The sequence below is a fragment of the Hyla sarda genome, chromosome 5 (genome assembly GCF_029499605.1).
Source record: "Hyla sarda isolate aHylSar1 chromosome 5, aHylSar1.hap1, whole genome shotgun sequence".
In the NCBI taxonomy this organism is placed as follows: Eukaryota; Metazoa; Chordata; class Amphibia; order Anura; family Hylidae; genus Hyla; species Hyla sarda.
In genome coordinates, this window is record NC_079193.1 from 99287324 (window position 1) to 99310450 (window position 23127).

The 23127-nt window shown below is 42.7% G+C and overlaps 1 protein-coding gene across 8 annotated transcripts in view; it reads right to left on the minus strand.

The window, feature by feature from the left end:
- Positions 1–23127, minus strand: part of THRB (thyroid hormone receptor beta) — a 485968-nt gene that overhangs the window by 120492 nt on the left and 342349 nt on the right. The window contains exon 1 of one of the 8 annotated variants that reach the window (XM_056519985.1): positions 17778–17797. The exons of the other annotated variants lie outside the window; for them this stretch is intronic. The gene's annotated coding sequence lies outside the window, so the exon portion shown is untranslated. Of the gene's footprint in view, positions 1–17777; positions 17798–23127 lie in introns of those variants that run through there. 8 annotated transcript variants of the gene reach the window in all.

Genomic DNA, 23127 nt, shown 5'->3' on the forward strand with positions numbered 1-23127 from the left:
CCACCACAACCGAAGCGTTCCTCTCTCTTGGTCGAGCCTTGCTCTACCTTGTCTATTTGGTGGTCGGGCTTTGCCCTACCTTATCTGTTTCCTCCCTTTCTTCTCCTTTCGGGGTCCTGAGGAAACTCTCAGTGAGACGTTTCAGCCATTCTAGTGGCCCAGCCTGGGCCCGGCGGGCGTGGTAAGTCGTCATGGTCAGGCTCCTGAACGACTTAATGTTGCGCCTTCCCTATCGTCCAGACCTCCTATCTCAGGTCTCCTGTGCCACCCCTATTACCGTCTCTGCTTTGACGGCGTGGCAGTCGAGATCTCGGTTTTGAGAGCCGCGGTTTCTCTTCCCAAGTCAATTACACCATGCTCAGGGCTCGTTAGTTCTCCTCAGCAAAAATTTACCACCATTCCTGGCGGTCTTATTTAAGTTGGTGTGAAGCTCAGGTCGTGTGTCCAGTTACCTTTTCGGTTTCCCGTCTTCTCTCTTTCTTGCAGTCGGGATTGGAACTGGGGTTGTCTCTCAGTTCCCTTAAGGATCATGTTTTCACCCTTTCTATTCTTTTGCAGCGTCCTCTAGCTTCTAATTCTCATGTCAAGGAGTGGCGCATGCTGTCCCACCTCATCGGTCACCTTCTCCCCCTTGGGACTTGAATCTGGTTCTGGGGGTACTCCAAGGTGAACCTTTTGAACTCCTTGGGGAGGTGTCCCTGCGCCTCCTTTCTTGGAAAGTGGTGTTTTCTTGTTGTTATCACCTCCTTTCGGAGAGTGTCTGAATTGGCAGCTCTCTCCTGCCGTTCTCCGTTTCTGGTGCTTCACCAGGACAAGGTTGTCTTTACTCCACAAACTGGATGTGGTTCGGGCTGTTAGGTATTACCTCTCTATCTCTTCTTCGTCTCGTCAGTGCGATTCCTTTTTCGTCCTTACGGAAGGTCATCGTAAGGGACAACCTGCTTCCAAGGCCACCACTTCTCTGTGGATCCGGTCTGCCATTTCGGAAGCCTATCGCTGTAGAGGGAAGACTCCTCCCTTCAGGGTTGTGGCTCATTCTACCTGTTTCTGTTGGGGCATCCTGGGCTCTCCAGGACAAGCCTCGCAGATTGCAAGGCGGCTACTTGGTGGTCTTTGCACACTTTCTCAAGGTTCTACCGGGTTCATACCTTCGCATCGGCTTATGCTAGTCTGGGCCGTAAACTGCTGCAGGCGGCAGTGGAACAGCCGTCTGCCTGACTGATTATCTGCCCACCCAAGGGACGGCTTTGGTACGTCCCATGGTCTGTGTCCCCCAATGGAGCCAATAGAGAAAAGGAGATTTTTTAACACTTACCGTAAAATCTCTTTCTCGAAGGATCCATTGGGGGACACAGCTCCTTTGGGGTTTCTCTTTGGTTCTCTGGGTGTGTTCAGTTATATCTTTCTTTTGGTTCTCAGACAGTTTGTGTCTTTTCCTTGACCTGTTGGTTCTCTCCTATTGCTCTGGTACTAAAGCTGATTACCTCAGGGCCTGGAGGCGGGTATATCCTGCTGGGAGGAGCCGACTTCTTTGTTGCCATAGTGTCATACCTCCTAGAGACAGCAGCATACACCCACAGTCTGTGTCCCCCAATGGATCCTTCAAAAAAGAGATTTTACGGTAAGTGTTAAAAAATCTCCTTTTTATATTACGCCAAAATTGCACCAAGATTCTGTCACATTTACAATAAAAAACAAGGTAAATCCTGGGCAATAGTAAATCCCGAGCAATAATGTGTTTGCTTTGTTTGCAGCCTACTTTTTCTAACTTGATGGATTCTCTTTTCTAAATATTCTCAAGTTGGTACAGTGTTTCTAACTACTTTAACTACAGCTGTCAACGTTTCACCTCAGAAATGGCATGTTGTATTTACAGAACAGAAAAGAAACTTCAAGGTTGATTGAGACATTTGTGTGATGCAAAAATATATATAAAAGAACAAAATAAATGTCAGGAAAAAACTGCATTAGACTTAAACTCCCTAATTGTGTGCAGAACAATGCGATTTAAGGACATGTAGAGTAAATGTTAGACGCAAAAGTACTTATAATATTTTACCTTTTACATGTCTTTATGCATTCTTGTATTTTTTGAACTGTGATCATAAATGTTGAACAGCTTTTTTGACACATAAAACTTTTCAGATTTAAATAGTTTTTAATGCTCAACTGTAATGAGGTTTGGGGCATACAGCCTAACCACAGTGTGTGTATGGTATGTAGAATATGTCTCCAGCCATACTTGTATCCCTCTTATTACGGCTTTTATTATCTAAAAAAAACACTTTTATATGCAGCCACTGACAGTCGGATAGGCGTGGCCAGGGGTTCACTATCCCCCTTACACCAGTGTTGGGACCACTATGTGATTGACACACAGGTCCCAGCGCATGCTCCCCTTATCTTTCATATGTGAGTGCTGCCAGACATTATTTTACAGAGCGCAAGCGCTTACTTCAACTGTCTGACGCCTCTGTGCGCAGTGCTCGTCCTTCTCCTCTTTCTTCTGCTCTGTGCGGGAGACGCGCTGGGTGCTTCTGCATTCACTACAGGTAGAGAGCACTCACTCTCTGCCTCCATTTTTGTCCGTGGCACGGAGGTGTCAGACAGAGCGCTGGCTCTGTAAAGTAATGTCTGGAAGCGCTCACATATGAAAGATAAGGGGCACATGGACTGGGACCTGTGTGTCAATCACACTGCAGTCTCAGCGCTGGTGTATCGGGGAACAGGCGTGGTGGCCACAGAGCATAGAGAACCCCTGGCCACGCCTATCTGACCGTCAGTGGCTGCATATAAAAGTGTTTTTTAAGATAATCAAAACCGTAATAAGAGGGATACAAGTAAGGCTGGAGACATATTGTACACACCATACACACAATATGGTTAGGTTATATGCCCCAATCCTCATGTTTTTCTTTTAATTGTCAGATTAGACACTGACAGTGTACTAGATGGCACTCCTGTGTACCAGTGGGTAGTCCTGAAACACATGGTGGCACTTAGTCCTCCAGAGGGACTGCTGCCCTGGGCTACTATTGGTGTCCAAATTGGGAGTCTTCACTTTGTTACTAGTTAATTGAAGTGAATGGGATGACCTGCCAATAACAGGTATAGGCAATATGAAATGTACGGAGCTGTGCCTGGTAATTGATGAAGAGCCTCCAGTGCTCGCCCAGCTTTCAACCTGTTGATTTTTGGGGGTGCTGAAAGTCAAAGCCCCACTGTTCTGAGATTTTTGTCTTTTCCTGAGTACAGACCACCAAGCTAAAATACCAAGAAAAATAAACGCAGAAAAACATGCCACACAAGCTTTCTTTTTGGTACGAACCTAGCCAGATGATAATTAGATAATTACCGTGCTTTTCCTTTGAGGCTATGTGTACCTTCAATATGTTAGTATGTCTTTTCAGACTCACAGTAGTATTTCATAAGAAATTAGGTCCATTTTGATTTTTTTCAGCCTTTTTTTTTTGCAGATGTTTTTGCTAAAGCTAATGTAGTATTACATCTATATGCTGTAATGGAGCATATGGAAACAGTTTTTTTCTTCATGAGGCAACCATTAAATGATTTAGAAAATATATAACATATCTATTAATAATACAAATAATTCCTATTTTTTATGAATGTGCATGACTATTATCTACTCTGTACCTCGCTGCCGTCCTGACATTTTGATTTAAATCCTGAATCACCCAAATGTTTAAGGAAACGACTGACATTGAACTACACAGTTCAAGCTCATTTGAAATATTCAAACTGCACCACCTAGTGGAAATTTAGAAAATTTCACCTTGAAATTACTAAGTATGAAACTGAAATCATTTACCAAGACAATACCAACTGGATTACACAGGAGGGGTTACAGTCTGCATGTGTTTAGCATGTGAAATAAGAGAATGATTTCTGTTTACTGGTTTATGTAATGTAACAAATAAAGAATGATGATACTATAGTTACATAGAGAAAAGGGCATCCATTGAGATATATAACTTCAATTGACAATGTATAACAGACACATCAAACAGATGGCAATGTCTGAGTTTTATAAGGAAGATAAGCTATACAGACTTAAAGCATTACTGTCATTAAATATATGTTTGTCATGTCACACATACATATAAAAGTTTATATTTTAATCAGTAACATCCACATTTGGGGTATTTCCATACTCAAAAGAAATGGGGTTACAAATTTTGGAGGGCTTTTTTCCTATTACCCCTTTTGAAAATGAAAAATTTGGGGTAACACCAGCATTCAAGTCCAAATTTGACAAAAATTTGTCAAATACCTGTGGGGTGTTAAGGCTCACTATACCCCTTGTTATGTTATGTAGTTTCCAAAATGGGGTCACATGTTTTTTTTTGTGTTTATGTCAGAACCGCTGTAACCAGCAGCCACCCCTGTGTAAATCACCTCAAATGTACATGGTGCTCTTAGTCCTAAGCCTTGTTGTGCGCCCGCAGAGCATTTTACGTCCACATAATGGATAATTGTGTTACAAATTTTTTCCCCCCCCCCTTTTACCTCTTGTGAAAATGAAAAGTATGGGGCAACACCAGCAAGTTGGTGTAATAAATTTTTTTTTTTTTTTACAATAACTGTGTAGGGGAATGTACATATGTAGTGTTTTACTTTTTATTTTGTAAAGTGTAGTGAAGTGTAGTGTTTCTAGAGTACATTCACACGGGCGGGGGTTCACAGCGAGATTCCCACTGGGAGTTTGAGCTGGAGCGGAAAATTTGCTGCATATCAAACTTGCAGTGAGAAATTCACTGTAAACCCCTGCCCGTGTGAATGTACCCTGTATATTCACATGGGGGGGGGGGGGGGGCAAACCTCCAGCTGTTGCAAAACTACTAATCCCAGCATGCCCTTTGGTTGTCCATGCATGCTGGGAGTTGTAGTTATGCAACAGCTGTAGGAACTCTTTTTGCAAAACACTGAGAGTTTACTTAACTCAGTGTTTTGCAACCAGTGTGCCTCCAGCTGTTGCAAAATTACAACTCCCAGCATGTATGGTCTATCAGTGCATGCTGGGAGTTGTAGTTTGCAACAGCGTGAGGCACACTGGTTGAGAAACACTGAGAGATTGTTGACTAACTCAGTGTGCCTTCAGCTGTTGCAAAACTACAACTCTCAGCATGCCTTGACAGCCGATGGGCATGCTGGGACTTGTAGTTATGCAACAGCTGGAGGCACTCTACTACAACTCCCAGCATGCCCTTTGGCTGTTCGTGCATGCTGGGAGTTGTAGTTATGAAATAGCTGGAGGCAAACTTTTTCATAGAAAAAAATGCGTCTCCAGCTGTTGCATAACTACAACCCCCAGCATGCACAAACTACCAAAGGGCATGCTGGGAGTTGTAGTCGTGCCTTCTGCTGTTGCATAATAACTCCCAGCAAGCCCTTTTGTTCATGCTGGGAGTTGTCGCTGCGCTGGATAGTGCTGATTGCCGCCACCACCGACTGCGGTCCTAGGGCTCCAATCCCGCTGATGATGCTGGGGATCAGGGGCCCCAACTCCAGGTACCAACTCCAGGCACCCGCTCTCGCCCTCTGGAATAGGTGGCAGAGTGGGTGCCGTTAGTGACAACCCCAGCAGGAGTCCTGATTCCCCCTCCCATAGACATGCATTGAGGGGGCAGGTTGTGACATCCCACGGGGGCGGATTCGTGATGTCACGATACTCCGGCCCCATGGTCATGACGCTGCATACTCGAAGCTTCCAGCACTGCGGAGAGCTCGCAAAGGCGGGTGCTGAATGACAGATTGCGGAAGTCCCCAGCAGTGGGGCCCCTGTGATCAGTTATTGTATCCCTTATCCTTTGGATAGAGGATAAGATGTATTAGGGCCAGAGTATCCCTTTAAAGGAAATATGACAGCTAAATCATGCTCAGAGCTTATGAGGGAGATTTATCAAGGGATTTAGACTGTTTTTTCCCACCTAAAATTGTCGCACAGAAAGTTGCAGTCTAAATATGTGGGACTTTTTTGCGACTTTTGATTTAGAGGATTTGTAGAACATGATGCATTCTAGTCTGTTTTAGATGCTAAAATGCATTGGTGCTGAATTTACCAATAGCTAGTTTACGGCGAAAAGTCGCATCGGCCGAAAATGTCAGACCATACTGAAACAGGTTTAAATACAGTCTAAACCGTAGTCCTTCCTTTATATGTCTTATTCCTTTTGAATACACTTCTGGCTTTGGCTCAAAAACTGCAGTGGCAGATATCCAAAAACTGCCAGAAAAAAAAACAAGTGGAAACTTAGCCTAATGCTCTGTAAGTTGGTCTATATCGATGCGGGAAATAGACAGCTTTGATAAATTCCCCTCTATGTGTCAAAGAGACTGTGCTGAGCCTCCTCCCTCCCACACCACTCCTTGCCTTTAATGATTGACCTACAGGAAGGGCCAGTTTTAGACTAAGTGTGGCCCTGGGCAAAATTAAAAATGGGGCCACTAAATAGCATGACCAAAGATGCTACTGGTTTCCTCTGTTTCGTGATAGAGAATACACAGCGCCCGGTTACTGATCACGCATGATGTGAATACGGCCTGAGATCCCAGTGAAGGGAAAAGCATCTAATGCCATAACATAAACGTAACATAGGGTCCAAAGCTAGGATTTATAATAAATATTTTCTGTGTTTAAGGGAACGTTCATATGTTCGTAACAAGCAGCAGGTTTCCACTGCAAGTTACTCTACCATTCACTTGTTTGGGCATGTGGATAGTTCGTGGATAGTCCGCAGTGGCAGATTTGAAGACTGCCAGCAGACCCATTGAAATGAATGGTAGCGTATCTCGCAGCAGTTTTTCTGCAGCAGGAAACCTGCTGCTATTTATGAGCGTGTGAACGCACCCTATAGGAGGACTTCAGTAAAATAATTTTATGCACTATGTCTGGGCTGCCTGAATGAAAATAATAAACTTTAAAGGGGTACTCCACCCCTAGACATCTTATCCCCTATCCAAAGGACAGGGGATAACATGTCTAATCACGGGGGTCCTGCCACTGGTACCCCCGTGATCTCTTTGCAGCACTCTGCGTTCATTTAGAATGCTGGGGGGGGGGTTGTGACATCATGGACACACCCCTCGTGACATCACTCCACGCCCCCTCAATGTAAGTCTATGGGAGACCTGCAATAGACTTGAATTGAGGGCGCATGGCGTGATGTCACGACCCCCATCTCCTGCATCCAGCATTCGAAACAAAATGTTCTGATCGCTGGGGAAGCGGAGTACCCCTTTAACTAACCTTTCACAGCTTCCCTGGTGTCGCCAATATCGCAGTCCCGTCCTCCAGCCCCGGTCTTTTTCTGGCTTTTGGTGCACGATTAAAATAATATATAATGTTAATGATCCCATACAGTGAACAGCATACACGTAAAGAAAAACAAACTCCAAAACTGCTGCTTTTTGCTCTCATCACATTTATTCCAGAAAATGAAATAAAAGTGATCAAAAAGTCACATATACACGCCAAAGTGAAACCAATAAAAACTACAGAAACTACAAAAACAACCCTCAAACATCCCCATATACGGAAAAATTATAAAATTATAGGGGGTCAAAAAAGGGTAATTTTACAAATACTGATTTTGTTAACCCCTTAAGGACTCATGTTTTTTCAGTTTTTGCACTTTCGTTTTTTCCTCCTTACCTTTTAAAAATCATAACCCTTTCAATTTTCCACCTAAAAATCCATATTATGGCTTATTTTTTGCGTCGCCAATTCTACTGTGCAGTGACATTAGTCATTTTACCCAAAAATGCACGGCGAAACCGAAAAAAAAATCATTGTGTGACAAAATCGAAGAAAAAAACGCCATTTTGTAACTTTTGGGGGCTTCCGTTTCTACGCAGTGCATATTTCGGTAAAAATGACACCTTATCATTATTCTGTAGGTCCATACGGTTAAAATGATACCCTACTTATATAGGTTGGATATTGTCGTACTTCTGGAAAAAATCATAACTACATGCAGGAAAATGTATACGTTTAAAAATGTCATATTCTGACCCCTATAACTTTTTTATTTTTACACGTACAGGGCGGTATGAGGACTCATTTTTTGCGCCGTGATCTGAAGTTTTTATTGGTATGATTTTTTGTTTTGATCGGACTTTTTGATCACTTTTTATTCATTTTTTAATGGTATAAAAAGTGACCAAAAATGTGCTTTTTTGACTTTGGAATTTGTTTGCGCGTACGCCATTGACCGTGTGGTTTAATTAATGATATATTTTTATATTTCGGACATTTACGCACGCGGCGATACCACATATGTTTGTTTTTTTTTACACTGTCTTATTTTTTTTATGGGAAAAGGGGGGTGATTCAAACTTTTATTAGGCAAGGGGTTAAATGACCTTTATTAACACTTTTTTTTTACTTTTTTTTTGCAGTGTTATAGTTCCCATAGGGACCTATAACACTGCACACACTGATCTTTTACACAGATCACAGGCGTGTATTAACACGACTGTGATCAGTGTTATCGGCGCTTGACTGCTCCTGCCTGGATCTCAGGCACGGAGCAGTCATTCGCCGATCGGACACCGAGGAGGCAGGTAAGGGCCCTCCCGGTGTCCTGCAAGCTGTTCAGGACGCCGCGATTTCACCGCGGCGGTCCCGAACAGCCCGACTGAGCAGCCGGGTCACTTTCACTTTCACTTTAGAAGCGGTGACCGCCACTTCTAAAGGGTTAATACCGCACATCGGCGATGTGCGGTATTAGCCGCGGGTCCCAGCCGTTGATGAGCGCTGGGACCGACGCGATATGATGCGGGATCGCGGCGCGATCCCGCTTCATATCGCGGGAGCCGGCGCAGGACGTAAATATACGTCCTGCGTCGTTAAGGGGTTAAAAAGTCTGACTTTTTTTAAAAAGCAGTACAATACTGTAATAGTAAAGTGTGTAACCATAGGGATCATTTTAATCATATTGACCTGCAGAATAAAGAGGACATGGCAGTTTTACTGTAAAGTACACTGCTTAAAAATTATACCCCCCTGAATGATATTTTTTCTTGGTTGGGCCGTACATTTTATGGTAAAATGAAAGGTGTCATTACAAAGTACAATTGGTCTTGCAAAAAACAAGCCCCATATGGATCTGTGGATGGAAACATAAGTTATAACTCTCAAAAGGTGAGGATGAAAAAAACTATAATGCAAAAATAAAACCTGGCTGTGTCCTCAAGGTATTAAAATATTAAAGGGGTACTTTGGTGCTCCAGTGTTCTGAACATCAGGTACCTGCGCCAGTGGTCCTGACATCACTGACATGGCTGACATGAATGGAGGGGGTGTGGTGTGACGCCATGAGGAACTGTGGCTGTGACGTCATGACCACTGCCGCAGAAATTAGATCATGGGGGGCCCCAGTGGGACCCCTGCGATCAGACATCTTAACAGCAGAGAACTCCTTTACATCACACCCCCATCAAATATCTGTTAGTGGTTCCACACTGGTTAGGCAGCAAGAAATAAGCTGTAAGAGAATATATATATATATATATATATATATATATATATATATATATGCTATGGTGTAAATGCTCACTGCTTCCCATGGCACCCCCCTCCCTACCATGCTTTGCTCTATTACCTTCTCCTCTCCTATTTTCATGGCACAGAGCCCATAGACAGACTTACTACGTATCATCCAGGACCTGTGATGACTCCTGTAGGCTAGGACTCCTGATGATGTCATCACAGGTCCTAGAAAATTCAAAGTGTGTGCTGTCTAAGGGCTCTGTGCAGCCCGGACACCTTTACATCCCTACTTACAATACTGTATTTTGCCGCGATTTGCTCAAAATCGTGGCAAAAATGCCACGGTTTCACCATGATTTTGTGCAAATTGCAGCAAAATTTTGTACTGTGAGTATGGATGTAAAGCTGTTCAGGAGCCTCCCTTTTCGATAGGGGCCCTAGGCATCTGCCCAGGTTGCCCCCCCCAACGCCAGCTCGTCTTCAAGGACTGAACATGCTAGTCATGGCAGGAAGGTAAGTAAGGGAGGAGACATGCATGCTGCATCTCTTTGACACTTCTCATTTGAGCATGATATAGAACTGGCAGATTCCCTTTAATAAAACTCAAAAAACTCCTTCACTGCCTCTAGTGTCCCAAAGGTGTAATGCAGTAGTGCTGTATTACAAATACTGAGCTTTGATTGCTATAAAACACCTAACAATAAAAAATGTTATGAAGTGTTTAAAGGTGGACATTTACTTTAAGGGTAGGGTCACACACATCGCACCCACAGCATATTTGACGGCAGCAGTCACAGAGAGATGGCAGAGTGAGCTTCCTTCTCCTTGTAGCCCTATGTGTCTGCTCATATCAGCAGATTTCCAGCCAGCAGTCGTGAGCTGACACACAGAGCCACAACAGGAAGCTCGCTTTGCAGTCGCTCTGTGACTGCTGGCAGCGCATCTGCAGCATCAAATATACTGCGGATGCACTGTGTGTGACCATACACCTAAGTGGGTATTCCCATCTCAGACATTTACAGCATTGTCACAGAATATGCCAAAAACAGTCTGATAGATGTGGGTCATACTGCTGGGACATGCACCTATGATTAAAACAAGTCTAGGTACAGTAGAATAGGTCGTCCCAGACTGTTTACATAATTCCTGCAGACATACATAATTCATGAGAGCAGCCCCATTTGACCCACCCTCCCCCTGTGCCCCACATCCAGGCAAGGCTTCCCTGTATCCTAAGGAAATGTATATCTCTGAAAAAGAAATACCCCTTTAAAGGGGTACTCTATTTTTTTTTAAATCAACTGGTGCCAGAAAGTTAAACAAATTTGTAAATGACTTCTATTTAAAAATCTTAATCCTTCCAGTACTTATCAGCTCCTGTATGCTCCAAAGTTCTTTTCTTTTTGAATTTATTTTCTGTCTGACGATATTGCTCTCTGCTGACACCTCTGTTCATGTCAGGAACTGTCTAGAGAAGGAGCAAATCCCCATAGCAAACCTATCCTGCTCTGTACAGTTCCTGACATGGACAGAGGTTTCAGCAGAGAGCACTGTGGTCAGACAGAAAAGAAATTCAAAAGAAAAGAACTTCCTCTGTAATATTCAGCAGCTGATAAGTACAGGAAGGAATAAGATGTTTAAATAGAAGTAGTTTTCAAATCTTTAACTTTCTGGCACCAGTTGATTTAAACTGGTGTACCCCTTTAAGGAAGTTTTGCATTTAGGAAGAAGGCATATCCTGCGGAAAACAAGATTGTTCACAGCATGGTTAAGATTAAACTAAAAATAGGCGCTTGTTTATTTAGTCAAGTCTTAACATGGAAAAATAAAGCAGCGCCCTCAGTTTCACAATACTTAATATTCTAATAGATCTCTAATAGTGCAGCCACATGTGAGAGTAATTCTACCGCATAACAAAGACCATTGGCTTGGATTTTGTTGTGTTGGACTGGCCTTCAGATACCATTGTGATACTGTAATGTTGTCAGAGTTTCAATATACTTTGTTTTCAGTTTGTTTTGGCATTCAGTGGGGAAATGAGCAGTGTGTTACTGGCTCTTGTCTTAGATACAGAGGGAAACAGGCTTCATATCATTTTCTGACCGGACAAGAAACAGTTCTTTGAAATATCACCATTTTTAAATTGTAATAGGAAAAGATTCCTAGCAACCAACAACCTGCTGTGTATTTTGGGTCATATACGTGTAAACTGAATAGGAATCTGATTAGTTGCCATCGACAACAACACAACCATCGCTAACATTTTTCTTAACCCCTAAAGGACGCAGTCCATTTTCTCCTTAAAGGGGTACTCCAGTGGAAAACTATTTATTTTAAATCAACTGGCTCTAGAAAGTTAAACAGATTTGTAAATTACTTCTAAATAAAAAAATCATAATCCTTCCAGTACTTATCAGCTGCAGTATACTACAGAGAAAGTTATTTTCTTTTTGAATTTCTTTTCTGTCTGTCCACAGTGCTCTCTGCTGACACCTCTGTCCATGTCAGGAACTGTCCAGGGTAGGAGCAAATCCCCATAGCAAACCTCTCCGGCTCTGGACAGTTCCTGACACGGACAGAGGTGTTAGCAGAGAGCACTGTGGACAGACAGAAAAGAAATTAAAAAAGAAAAGAACTTCCTATGTAGTATACAATAGCTGATAACTACTGGAAGGATTAAGATTTTAAGATTAATAGAAGTAATTTACAATCTGTTTAATTTTCTGGCACCAGTTGATTTAAAATAAATAGTTTTCTACCGGAGTACCCCTTTAAGGGCCGGAAACAACTTTCGTATTTGCACTTTCATTTTTTCCTCCTCGCCTTCCAAAAATCATAACATGTTCAATTTTGAACCTACAGACCCATATAAGGGTTTCTTTTTTGCGTCACCAACTGTACCAAATCTTTATTTAATTTACACATTTACAAAAATCTCAAAAACATAAACAATCCATATACAACCACATCTTTACTCCAATATCCCATACCCTGCTACCCTCCCCCCTTCCTACAAACAACAATCAAACTAGGAGGCAGGGAGTTAGGAGGCCAGAACCAACAATATTCCATCAAATGTTTTACCTAATACCCCCCCATATTTTTATACTTCCAAACATTAATCTCAACCCTTTAATTTACCTCTATCTCCAGCCCCCTAAATCCCCGCCCCTTAACATAAAAAAAAAAAAAAAAAAATATATATATATATATATATATATATATATATATCCTTCCATTCTCCGCATACTATTATACCATTCAATGCTACTGGGGGGGCTATCCAATTTTTAACAATCAAAAGACGGGCATAGAATAACATTCTCATAAATCTTAATTTCATTTTCTTACTCGTGTTTAACCCTGTATAATCTCCCAGAACTGCTGTCCTAGGGGAGAACTCCATACTTACACCAGTAATTTCTCCAATTTTACTAAATATTACTTTGGAATATTCAACAATCTCAGGACAACTCCAAAATATATGTAAATGTTCTGCTTTTTCTTTTTTGCACCTACTACATCTACTATCCTTCTTTAATCCTATTTTCTCTAAAAAAAAAAAAAAAAAAAAGGCATATAATAAAGTCTATACACAATATTAAATTGTATCATCTTGTGGTTCATATTAGGTGATACATAATTAACATTCTTCATTATTGCGTCCCACCCTTCCTCTTCTATGTCACCAATCTCCTCTTGCCATTGTTGGGTACTTCTATGTACTAATTTGTTCTTATTTATTTGCTATGGCTGTATAGACATATGAAGTATGTTTTTTTGTTATATTACCACTCATAATTTTATTCAAAATTCCGGGTACACCACCTGTATATTTCCCCCTTTACTAATAAACTCCATGAAGGTGCTTCTTATACTATTATATTCCAACCAACCGCCCTCCTTTAAGTTGAATTCTTCTTTCAATATTATCCATTCCTTGAATTTACCTTTTTCCCAAACATCTTTTATTCTAGCACAACCTTTATTTTTAAACAATTTACTTTTCCCCAATTTATTAATCTCTGATATATTTCTATTACCCAACACTGCTGCCACATCCAATACCCCTTTTACATTCATCTCTTTCCTAAACATCCTCCATGTTTTAACCAGATTTTTAACCATCATCATTTTTCTCCATTTCTCCTCCTCCAACTTCAAGGACTCCAACAATTGGAATATATCTTTGCAGATGACACCAAGCTTTGTAGCACGGTACAGTCTATAGAGGATGTGCATAAGTTACAGGATGACTTGGATAAACTAAGTGTCTGGGCATCCACTTGGCAAATGAGGTTCAATGTGGATAAATGTAAAGTTATGCATCTGGGTACTAATAACCTGCATGCGCCGTATGTCTTAGGGGGGATTAAACTGTCAGAGTCACTGGTAGAGAAGGATCTGGGTGTACTTGTAGATCACAGACTACAGAATAGCATGCAATGTCAGGCTGCTGCTTCCAAAGCCGGCAGGATATTGTCATGTATCAAAAAAGGCATGGACTCAAGGGACAGGGACATAATACTCCCCCTTTATAAAGCATTGGTACGGCCTCACCTGGAATATGCTGTTCAGTTTTGGGCACCTGTCCATAAAAGGGACACTGCGGAGTTGGAAAGGGTGCAGAGACGCGCGACTAAACTAATATGGGGCATGGATCATCTTTGAGCTATGAGGAGCGATTAAAGGAGTTACAATTGTTTAGTCTTGAGAAGAGACGTTTAAGGGGGGATATGATAAACGTATATAAGTATATTAATGGCCCATACAAAAAATATGGAGAAAAACTGTTCCAGGTTAAACCCCCCCAAAGGACGAGGGGGCACTCCCTCCGTCTGGAGAAGAAAAAGTTTAGTCTCAAAGGGGCGACACGCCTTCTTTACCGTGAGGACTGTGAATTTATGGAACGGTCTACCTCAGGAACTGGTCACAGCAGGAACAATTAACAGCTTTAAAACAGGATTAGATACATTCCTGGAACAAAATAACATTAATGCTTATGAAGAAATATAAAATCCCATCCCTTCCCCAATATTGCGCCACACCCCTACCCCTTAATTCCCTGGTTGAACTTAATGGACATATGTCTTTTTTCGACCGTACTAACTATGTAACTATGTAACTATGTAACTATATCCAAAAATTCCCCATTAAAATTTGACAGCAAGAATTCAAAAAAGGCAAATTTTTTCCACTCAATCAAAAAATAAATCTGCCCCGCCAGAAAGTACCTAAATATATCCGGGTACGCTATTTCACCCTTACTCTTAATCTGACATAGGTACTCCAACTTGATTCTTACTCTTTTCCTGCCCCAAATTAATGAGTTAAATATTGAGATAATTTTCCTAAACAGTTTAGTCTCACGCCAAGATAGGGCGGATCCAAATATTTACAAGATCTTTGGCAACATTACTGATTTAATCAGAATTATTCTGTCTGCTTTAGAAAGATTTAAATCATTCCATTTCCATTGATTATTTTTATGGTATTTATCTGATGATAATCCTCTCTCTCTTTTGACAGGAATATCCCCAAATATTTAAACTTTTCTCCTTTTTTTATCACTTTTATTCCAAATGTCTGTCCTATATCTTCTTCTCCTAGCGGTATAATGACTGACTTTGACCAATTAATCATTAGTCCAGAGAAACTACCATATCTACTTATTATTTCCATTACTCTTGATAAAGATCTTTTGGGGTCCTCCAAGAACATCAGAATATCATCTGTATACAATGTAATGTTGTCCGCTCTCTTTCCTGCTCCAAATCCCCTTATCAAAGGGTCATCTCTAATCATACTAGCCAATGGCTCTATGACCATTGCAAATAGCGGGGGAGAGAGGGGACAACCTTGTTTTGTTCCTCTAAACAACTTGAAACCTCTCCATTTCCTACCATCAATAATTATCCTCGCCGTGGCCCCTGAATACATCAATTTTATCATCCTTATCAATTCTCTCCCCATCCCATATTTTGCAAAAACTCCCCAAAGGAAATCCCACTTCACCTTGTCAAATGCTTTGACTGCATCAAGAGACAGGATGGAGTGGGCCCCCCCCCATCACCTTACTGTATATTCGTAAGCACTCTATAAATATTTTTCCTTCGTTGTTCTTCTAGGTATAAACCCATATTGATCCCTATTTATTACCTTCAGGGAAATGTTTGTTTTCTATTAGCCAGAGTCTTAGCTATGATTTTAATATCAGTGTTTAACAATGAAATTGGCCTGTATGCTTCTATTTCCTCCTCCTTCTTATCTGGTTTTAACAGGAATATTATATTCACCTCACATTGATTTCGGTAATATTCCACCTTTCAATGAACTATTTATAACTTTTACCAAGGCCGGAAGAAGAATTTCCCTATACCTACGGAGTCGTATTACCCTCCTGGAGTCGTATTACCCTTTATCGCTCCTAATGCTCTATATACTTCCCCTACTGATAATGGTCCATTCAGTTCCTTTAGTTCTTCGTCTGGAATCCTCGGTAATATTATTTTTTTCAAATAATTATTCAATTTCTCCTCAATAAACCTAGACTCTGACCTATATAATAACTCAAAATATCTGTCAAATTCTTCAATTATTCTTTCAGGCTTATTCTGTAATTCACCTTTCTTGTTTTTAGTAGCCTGAATTGTTCTCTTTCCCTGTTGATTTTTAATAAGGGGCATCAATCTTTTATTAGGTTTTCCCATTTCCATACATTTCTGCAAAAAAAATGCTTTTTTTTTTACTTTTCTCATTCAAGTTTGTTTCTAGTTTTTCTTGTTTATCTCCCCAGTCCTTTTTATTTTCTTCTGAGATTACCAGTTTTCTTTTGCTATTTTAACTGCATCTATCAGGTTTTTTTTCCATCATAATATATTCTTTCCTCTTTTTATTAATCACCCAAATAAATTCATCCCGTAAAAATGCTTTCATTGTTTCCCATACAATTTGATCTGAGGCTGTACCCCAATTCCTGTAAAAAAAAATTCAACCAGATGTTGTTTAATTAAATCATTGTCTATCTGTTCAAACCAATATGCATTTATTCTATTTATGCCTCCTAGATTTTCCAACCCTGTGTTAATCTTAATACATAGCGGAGAATGGTCAGAAATACAACGGGTACAATAATTTATCCCCTAAACCCTTGTACTCCCCCGCTCGTCCCCTAAACACAGATCTATTCGAGACATTGTTTTACAGGTCTTATTCCAACATGAATAGATATATATTTTTTCTGGGTTACGAATTCTCCATGTGTCTATCAGACCTACTTCATCCCAAAAAAATTTCAATGGGGTTTGACCATAAAAATTTGTCTTTATTTTTTCTTATCTGTATTTTCATTTATTACACAATTTAAATGCCCTTGAATAAAAAGGGGACATTCTTTAACCCCCTGCCAAAACCTGAGTATAATTGTAAGAACATCAGATGTGTACGGAGGAGGTATGTATACAAATGCCAAAGTGCTTATTAATTTTTCCAATTTCAAATGTACCGTATATACTCGAGTATAAGCCGACCCGAATATAAGCCGAGGCCCCTAATTTCACCCCAAAAACCCTGGAAAAAAAATAAAATAAATAAAGTTGTTGACTCGACTATAAGCCTAGGGTGGGAAATACATCATCCCCCCTGTCATCATCCAGACCCCCGTCATTAACACCCTCATCATCATCACCCTGTCATCATCCCCCCTTCATCATCACCGCCTGTCATCATCCCCCCCCTGTCATCATCCCACCCCCCCTTGATCATCACTGCCTGTCATCATCCCACCCCCCTTCATCATCACCGCCTGTCATCATCCTCTTATCATCCCACCCCCCCTTCATCATCACCGCCTGTCATCATCCCCTTATCATCTCACCCCCCCTTCATCATCCCCTTATAATCCCACACACCCCCTTCATCATCCCCTTATCATCCCACCCCCCTTCATCATCCCCTTGTCATCATCCCACACCCCCCTTCATCATCCCCTTGTCATCATCACACCCCCCCCTTCATCATCACCACATGTCATCAGCACCCACCCCCAACACCCCTTCATCATCACCGCTTGTCAATGTCTGATACAGTGGTTTTTAACCTGCGGACCTCCAGATGTTTCAAAACTACAACTCCCAGCAAGCCCGGGCAGCCATCGCCTGTTGTAGTTTGTAGTTTTGAAACATCTGGAGGTCTGCAGATTGAAGACCACTGCGGCCTTCGACATCATCCAGCCCCCCCCTCTCACCCCCTTTAGTTCTGTACTCACCTCCGCTCGGCAGGACGTTAGGGTGCGCTGGTCCGGGCCATCTGTGCTGCAGGGACCGTCCGGTGCGGAGGGATAGTCGTCCCGGGCTATCCATCTTCACCGGGGGGCCTCTTCTCCGCGCTTCGGGCCCGGAATAGAGATGTTGCCTTGACAACGACGCACAGGGACGTTACTCATGAACGTCCCTGTGCGTCGTCGTTAAGGCAACGTGACTATTCCAGGGCCGGGCCCCAAGCGCGGAGAAGAGGCCCCCCCCGGTGAAGATGGACAGCCCGGATCGACTATCCCTCCGCACCGGACTGTCCCTGCAGCACAGATGGCCCGGACCAGTGCACCCTAACATCCCGCCGAGCGGAAGTGAGTACAAAACTAAAGGGGGTGAGAGGGGGGGGCTGGATGATGTCGAAGGCCGCAGTGGTCTTCAACCTGCGGACCTCCAGATGTTTCAAAACTACAACTCACAGCAAGCCCGGACACCACCACATTTGTAGGACTTACCAAACGTCCCCTCTCCCCCGCCAGACCCCCTGTTGATTTGTCCCAATAACTGACAAATACCTAAACTAGCATGTACCCCTCCTCCCCCATGCATCCCCACCACTTTTAATCAACCTTCCCCTCTTATTCCCCTCACATTATCCCATTTTTTAATCCCTGACCATCCATCCATTTACAGCTTCTTCCGAGTTTTGAAAAAAAAGGGTTGTCTCCCTATATTCCACCTGTAACTTAGCCGGGAATATTAGGGAGAATTTAACTCCGTTAAAATGCATCCTCTTCTTTACCTCTTTAAAGGCCATATATTTTTTTGTGTGTCTCAAAAGAGTAATCAGGGAACACCATTATCTTATTACTATTATACACAAGCCCACCTTTTTCTCTAAATGCTCGCAATAGTCTTTCCTTGTCCCCTTTGTTTGTTAACCTTACAAGTATGGTTCTAGGGTTACTACCTGGTGGAGGTTGTTGCATCGGGACCCGGTGTGCTCTTTCAACTCCAAAAGTGGGGGACAATTTTTACTTCCCACATCCCTATGTTATCCAATTTTGTATAAAGTGAACTGGGTCCTTTCCCTCGGCCCCCTCTGGGAACCCCAACAATCTCAGGTTCCCTCTCCTAGATCTGTCCTCCATCTCTGTAACTTTTTGCATCAAGAACTTATTCTCTTCCTGCACTTTTACACTTTTTTTTTCAGCTCCTGTGTTTCATCCTGTAGATCCGACACTCTTTCCTCCATTTCTTTACATCTTTCTCTCAATTTTCTCATGTCCTCCCTAATCAATGAGACATCAGATCCTATACTTCCTATTTGTCCCACTAACCCTTCAATAGAAGTGTTACATAACACTTGCGTTGTTACTGTTGGGCCTTCCTCTTCCTCTCCTATTGCATTCACCTGTACATTTTGTATTCCATGCTTTTTTTTTTTTTTTTTTTTTTTAGTTAATGCTGTTGATGCCATATTTCTGTCCATTCTCCCCACATTTTAACCACTATAACCCACACACATTTCCACTTTTATAATTTCCAACAAACAACCATAGTGATATAGAATTTCCTAATAGAAACAATTCAATCCACTAAAGTCCAGATATTACTGTGACATTTCCTTAGGGAGAGGTATAACTCATTTATAAACATTTATAGACTTAATCCAACCACATAGTAGATTATAATATTAATTACAGTACTTCTCTTGGTTCCAGGCAATCTTTCACACTCCAAGATGGTATGGGATAGTATATTAATTAAGGAGTTATTGCTTTCAGCAACAATAAGTGCACTCAGTACATGGAAGGATGTCACCATAGATTATATCCAGCTATACCCTATATATGGGCTCCAGGGTATTAAGTGCCGAAAAGGAAAAAAAAAAGGAACATTCTCACCAAACCATCGACCACCGGTGTATGTCCCAGAGGAATCCGACCCTGATACGACTTTTACTCCTCCGTGCTCTCACCACGGTTCAAGCACCATTTCCTGGTCAGCTTCCTCTTTTACTTTGTATGCCAGCATGTATCCGTGTATCCATGCGTATATATATCCGTCATGGAGCCTCAAGACTTGCCACACGAACCACAGCTACAGATCAGCGGGGCCGCCGCATGCTGCCACAGCACCACAATCTGCTTCCTCCGTGCCTCACAGGAGCAGCGTGCAGCAACACACCTGCTCCTGCTTCTCTGCCAGGGCCTCCGCGTCTCTCCTCCTTCAGCCTCCAAAGCATGGAACGGAACCCATGCCCGGCCGGCTCCCGATGCCAGAGCCTGCAACTTCCAGCTCCGGGCCTGACCGCCACCCCTGCAGCGCAGAGCAAGGGCCGCGATTTCCTCACCCGGGGCACAGGTCAGTACACGCTGATTACCAGCATCTCAGGGTGGGGGGAACACCAGCCGGCTCCAACATGGCAGGTTGCGCGAGCGGAGGGAGGGGGCGGAGCCTGCTTCAGCTTCCTGCCTCCATGCTCTCAGCTTCCTGCCTCCAATTTTAAAACAAAATTTACAGCGAAACAAAAATTATTTGTGGGGTGTGCGTCGTAGTCTGTAGTTTTTATTGGTACCATTTTTTGTTTTGATTGCTTTTTAATAATATTTTTATTGTATATGAAGTGACCAAAAAATGCCCAATTTTGGACATGTATTTTTTTACGCGTACGATATTGACCGAGTGGTTTAGCTAACCTTAAATTTTAATAGTTCAGACAATTATGCACACGGTGGTACCACATATGATATTTTTTTATTTCATTAATTTATTTAAAAAATAGGAAAAGGGGGGTGATTTAAACTTTTATTACGGAGGGGGGGGGAGCTTATTCCCATATATTACCTTACTTTTTAATTTATCCGAGTACAGGGCTGTATGAGGCCTCATTTTTTGCGTCGTGGTCTGTAGTTTTTATTGGTACCATTTTTTGTTTTGATTGCTTTTTAATAATATTTTTATTGTATATGAAGTGACCAAAAAATGCTCAATTTTGGACATGTATTTTTTTACGCGTACGATATTGACTGAGTGGTTTAGCTAACCTTATATTTTAATAGTTCAGACAATTATGCACACGGTGGTACCACATATGATATTTTTTTATTTCATTACTTTATTTAAAAAATAGGAAAAGGGGGGTGGTTTAAACTTTTATTACGGAGGGGGGGGGAGCTTATTCCCATATATTACCTTTGTTTTCTTACACTATTTACAAAAGATTTACAACATGCAATGTTGCATACAATGTTGAAGGCTATGCCACAGCATAGCATTGATCAGTGTTATTGGCGCTCTGCTGCTCCAGGAGGCAGGTAAGGACCCTCCCATCGTTCAGTAAGCTGATCGGGACATCGCGATTCAGTCCTGATTCTGTCAACTTTGATCGCGGCATCTAAATGGTTAATGCTGGGCCCTATCAGCAGTGCCTGGCATTAACCCTGGGTCCTGGCTGCTGATAGCAGTCAGGACCCACCAGATTTAAAGTGTTCTCCGCTCGTGAGAATGCTTTAAATCCTGGTAACAGGACTCAGGGCCTACAGGTATGCCCTCCATCCTTAAGGACTCGGAAAGTAGGGCATACCTGTACGCCCTGCATCCTGAACAGGTTAATATTCCTAAATGTTTTAGAAGACCCGACTATAACATCCACAAGCCCTAATGGTTTGTTTTTATTAAACAACCTCTACAGCTTTGCTCAGCGAAAACTAAAAATTGCTATGAATTGCGTGGATATTGCAGTGGATCATGACGATTCTCATTCAATATGCAAAAATGGGCATATACTACTAAATTACATTTTAGAGATATTGGCATTTTTCTTTTCAGTAGTTATTGCCATTTTTGCAAAAGTGACAACAGGAGTTGCAGACAAACTGAATGTTACTTTTGCAGTATGTTAATGGAAACCGACTGTCATTGTGTCATCATGTTCTATCAATAGCAAAGTACAATAGTAACAGCTAAATCTTAAAGGAGTATTCCAGGAATTTTGGGAGATAGATCAATCTGCAACTAATGCAACAGCTATAGGCACCCTGATTGAAAACCACAGGTATTTTGAATGGATGCAGCTCATTTATGTTTCAGTGGGTGGGGTGGCTGATGTGTGGGAGGGAGGAAAACAGAATTATGGGATTTGTAGGCAAAGAAGAAAACTCAAAAGGAAATACCAGTTCACAAAAAGCTAGCCACAGTATTATGGTAATCTCACAACATTTAGCCCCAAGACAAGTGTTACGCCTAGCGCTCCGGGTCCCCGCTCCTCCCCGGAGCGCTCACGGCGTCTTTCTCCCTGCAGCGCCCCGGTCAGTCCCGCTGACCGGGAGCGCTGCACTGTCATGGCCGTTGGGGATGCGATTCGCACAGCGGGACGCGCCCGCTCGCGAATCGCATCCCAGGTCACTTACCCGTCCCGGTCCCCTGCTGTCATGTGCTGGCGCGCGCGGCTCCGCTCTCTAGGGCGCGCGCGCGCCAGCTCTCTGAGACTTAAAGGGCCAGTGCACCATTGATTGGTGCCTGGCCCAATTAGCTTAATTGGCTTCCACCTGCTCCAGACTATATCTGATCTCCTCCCTTGCACTCCCTTGCCGGATCTTGTTGCCTTGTGCCAGTGAAAGCGTTTAGTGTGTCCAAAGCCTGTGTACCTGAACTTCTGCTATCCATCCTGACTACGAACCTTGCCGCCTGCCCCCGACCTTCTGCTACGTCTGACCTTGCCTCTGCCTTGTCCTTCTGTCCCACGCCTTCTCAGCAGTCAGTGAGGTTGAGCCGTTGCTAGTGGATACGACCTGGTTGCTACTGCCGCAGCAAGACCATCCCGCTTTGCGGCGGGCTCTGGTGAAAACCAGTAGCCTCTTAGAACCGGTCCACTAGCACGGTCCACGCCAATCCCTCGCTGACACAGCGGATCCACAACCCGTAAGCCGAATCGTGACAGTAGATCCGGCCATGGATCCCGCTGAGGTGCCGCGGCCAAGTCTCGCTGATCTTCCCACGGTGGTCGCTCAGCAATCGCAGCAGATTGCCCAACAAGGACAGCAGCTGTCGCAGTTGACCGCCATGTTACAGCAACTTCTGCCTCTGCTACAGCAGCAACCATCAACTCCGCCAGCTCCTGCACCTCCACCCCAGCGAGTGGCCGCTCCTAACCTACGCTTGTCCCTGCCGGACAAATTTGATGGGGACTCTAAACTCTGCCGTGGATTTTTGTCTCAGTGTTCCCTGCATATGGAGATGTTGTCGGACTTGTTTCCTACAGAACGGTCTAAGGTGGCGTTCGTAGTAAGCCTTCTTTCAGGAAAGGCCTTGTCTTGGGCCACACCGCTCTGGGACCGCAATGATCCTGCCACAGCCACAGTC